Raw genomic sequence first — 4,809 nt, 5'->3', positions numbered from 1 at the left:
ATATATATATATATATATATATACATACACACACACACACACATACATACACAAATATGATATACCGCAGGTGTGGCTCTGTGGTATGAAGCTTGGTTCCGGGTTCGGTCCCACTGCGTGGCACATTAGTCAAGTGTTTTCCACTAGAGCCTCGAGACGACCAAACTCTTGTCAGTGGGCCTGGTATACGGAAACTGTACTTTAGTTTATAGCCTCAGGATGACATATCCTATAAGGAAAAAAAACGCTAAAAATATAAGTATTCTTTTTAAAATAAATTTGGGGCTGTAGCTAGATCAAATATGATCAAATTAATCTTGCTTAATCTGAAAAAGACCTGGAGTGATCCCTCGAATTCTTCGATTAATAGCAACAAAAGTTGTTCCCAACACTCCGTCATTTTTGAAAGAAAGACGACCAAGTTCGTCTTCAATACTTTTAAAATGGCAATGCGATGAAATCTGAAATTTTCTCATAAATAACAGCCAAATCGTTTTCAAATCACATCGTACTCATTTTCAGAAAAGAAGACTGAAGCAGTTTTGTATATCTTTAAAAAAGTGATAACTGGAATACTTCCATAAAAATTAAGCCGAATCTCTTTAAAATAATACACTATATCTTGTGCTGTGATGGAGGGCGACCAAAGTAGTTTTGTATACTTTAAGAAAGGCGAGTGTGGGAGATAAATTGAACCATATCGTTTCTTCAGAAAAGAGAGCAAAATTAGGCCTGTATATTTAAAAAAAAAATCAGATCTGTTTAGTCGAATGCTTCCCTAAAATATAACCAAATCCCTTTGAAATCATACGGTACAGTTTACTGCATCCACCCCCCAAAAAGCGAAGCTCTTCTCGGTTGTTTGAACTATAACCAAGGGTTGGGCGGTCGAATTCTGAAGCAATCAACAATGAAATCTGTTTCAAACCACCCTGAACAGTTTTTTGCAGAAACGACGATGAAACTAATTTTATGCACTTTTAAAAAGGATGCAGCGTGACACATCAAATTCCTTTGATGATAAATAACCTCAATAACACTGACCTTGACCCTAGCAAAGAATAAATGAATACATAAAACAAAAAGAAAAAAAAACAACATAAATTAATTCCCAAATTCAGGCAAATTGTATTACATGTAACATTTACTAGAATCAAATTAATTCTTATATATATTCTTACATATATTGGCTATTTACTGTAATATTATTGCCGTTGTATTATTACGTATTACTGATCAAACATTTACTTTTTCCGATATTCAGTTATATTTCGTTAAAAGCAGATGTAGACTACCTACATTTCTCGAAGAATAATATGCTATTTCTGACCTTTATCAAGCGCAATATCTTTATCAGGAATATTACTTCTGTTCGTTTTTCTTTCTAAATCGTTTCAAACATTGTTAGTACATTCACTAACAGAATATTTCCTACACAATAAAGATATCACAGAATCAAATTTAGAATTGGCCAGAAGCCAAGTGAAACCATACATGAATGTTACTTATTAAGACTCAGTACACATCGTTGGCATATGGTGTGAGAAGAGTAATATTTAAAATGTACAATTTATCTTTTTAATGCTCTCTACTTCTACACAGGAGACCTAACAATATGCATATGTGTGTGTAAATGAATTTATATATGTATTATGTATGTGCAAATGAATGTATACTTGTGAATGTCTGTATGTATGCATGCATGTATATATGTATGCATGTATATATGTAAGTGTATATGTATATCATATATATATATACATATGTATATACATGCATATATGTGTATGTATATATATTGATATATATATAATACATTTATATGTATAAATATATATATCTACGTATATATACTATATACACAAACATATATGTGCGTATACATATATATATCTGCATATATATATATATATTATACACATATATATACGAGTGTATATAGGTACATATAGTGTATATAGGTACATATATCTATACATAAATATATATATATATCCATCCTTATGTACACACACACGTGTGCACACATACACACACACATATGTATGTATGTGTCTGTGTCCATGTGCATGTGTGTATATGTGTGTGTGCATGTCTGTGTGTGTGCAATCGGTTTTTATCTTATATAAATAGATTAGTCGCGCTAGGGAAACAGTCACTGTTTGTTTAATGAGAAACCATGAAATTTTAATAATGAACAATTGAACAAAGAATCATTGAATCTCTTCAACTCCCACCAAGAGTAAAAATCCGCCGCAAAGGTTGCATCGCCTTTTTTAATTACGGGATAAGGGCACGGAGCCCAAACTCGAGGAATACGTTTTGCGTTCTCGAGGAAATGAGACAGAGAGAGAGAAAGAGAGAGGAGGAGGGAGGGGGGAGAGAGAGTAAGTGTGAAAAAAGTGGGGGTCATTGTGAAAATGGTGGAGAGAGTGGGACAGTCAGTGAGAAAGAGAGAGTAGGGAAAAGAGAAAGTGTGAACGCATTTATAAGAATACATTTCCGGAGCGATCATTGATTTTGTAAGAGTTCAATAACTGAAAATAGATGTGAGTGTATGTAGGTATGTATGCATGTATGTATGAATCTTTGCGTGTATGTTTGTGGGATATATAAATATATTCATACATGAGCGTGTATAATGTTATATGAATTTACATACATTGATAAGAATATATATATACATGTGTGTGTGTGTATATGTATGTGTATGCATGGATGAATGTATGTATGTGTGTGTGTGTGTGCCCGTGTTTGTGTATATAATTATATGAATGCGTATATATAAATATATGTATGTACATATACATATATAAATGTGTAAAATTTTATATGAATACCCACATGTGCATCTGCTTATATATATATGTGCACCAGCATGACCGCAGCCACTTGGCTGAAACACATAAATAAATAAATATATATATATATATAATATATATATATATTATACACATATATACTTTTGAATAAATGAACGGACGTACATATATATCTACATAATGTATATGCCTATATGCATACATTTATGTATATATATATAAATTTATATGTATGCACACATATTCATACATATTTGCACATATAGGTGTATACGTGCATATATGCACATACATATATATATATGTATATACATACACACACACACATATATATATATACATACACATATTCATGCATATGCATTTACACATGCCTTTATATATATGTATGTGTGTATGTTTGCAAATGTGTGTGTGTGTGTGTGTGTAAGTGTATTTGATTGAAGGTGCGTGTGTGTGTGCATCTTCGCTTTGTGTTCTTTCTTACGTCTAGTTTTCAATCTCTGCATGAGTGAAAATATGATCAAAGTTGTTCCAGCTATGTCCGTACCGACTCATTCATAGATATTTTTATTCCCAACTAACTTACCTGATGTTTTCTTTTTTTTTTTTTTTCCTACAGAGGATAAAGAATGCTTTGCAAAGACATTTTGCTTCCGTTTCTAGCGGCTGGTATTACCACGTAGAGGCTACATTCACACTTTGATTTTAAACCATGTATAGTAAAAATTACCGCAGTTGACCAACGATTGATATATGCTTCGTTCGAAGTCCGTCTAAGGATATCCACCTCTCAGTGTTCTGAAAGTTATTAAATTTACTATGAATTAATGTGACAGTTAAAATATTTTTGATATTAATTGTGTTGTATATACCAATACAATATCTCTATCTATTCATCTATCTATTTACATACCTATGGTTCTACATATCTGTGTGTCAGAGAGTATGTGTTAGTGTGTGTACATATATATATATATATATATATGCATGCATGTATAATTTTGGTTAATGAGAGAAACGGAAGATGAAAGTTGCAAGAACCTTTATTAATCACCTACAATTGTTTCGGCCACTCTAACATAGATCCCTCACGGGTGGAATACTTAATAACCGGTTGAATAGCATCCGTCGTTGTAGACGTGTCTCTTCTGCGCAAGGAACAATTGTACTGATTAAGAAATATTCTCGTATATTTCGTCTTCCGTCTCTCTCATTAACCATTTGTAAAAGTGAGCGTACTTTACCGGTAAGCTACCAGGTATACACCATACATTTTATTATTTAATATATATATATATATATATATATATATACACACATACATACATATACAGGGTCGGCTAAATATTTGAGAATGGATTTCGTAGACGGAAGCAGAAAGAAAACCCAGTGCATATATGTATGTGTCTGTGTGTGGTACGTATGTTCCTTATCGATTCCCAAATCGAGTTGCCAATTTTGACAAGGAGGTATCAAAACATCGACTTATCTTTCGGCCACCAAATAAAATGTGATTTTGCATAAAAACTCTTTTTTTACTACAAAAAGAAAATCGAAAACTAGGTCAGGTCGTTCAATTTTGAGGTCATTTTCGGTCAATATTCTGATTTGCTTCTAATCTGCGTTGCAAATTTTAATGTTTTTGGAGGCAAAAATATAGTAATGAACGAGAAGTGTTATGAGTGCATTTGTGATGCAGAAAACCCTATTTGTCAACGGAAAGTGACCGAAAACTATGGTTTGGGAGCACAATTATTGGTACACTTTTCGTACCACCCACTTCCGCTTATTTATTTTCCGAAAATGTCTTCGGTCTTCTCTGTTTTCGACATAGGAGAAAACAATTTTACCCCCAAATCAAGTTTTTAAAATTTAATTTTCCCTCTCCTTTCCCCTCCCCAGTTTCTTAATTTTTAAGTTTTTTCGATTTCTTTTTTAATCCGCATAGAAAATTATAGATTAAGAATCTGGGAATGTTTCTTAA

This window comes from Octopus bimaculoides, chromosome 21 (assembly GCF_001194135.2).
Source record: "Octopus bimaculoides isolate UCB-OBI-ISO-001 chromosome 21, ASM119413v2, whole genome shotgun sequence".
Lineage (NCBI taxonomy): Eukaryota > Metazoa > Mollusca > Cephalopoda > Octopoda > Octopodidae > Octopus > Octopus bimaculoides.
The sequence above is the reverse complement of the archived record's forward strand: the minus strand, read 5'-3'. Positions refer to the sequence as shown.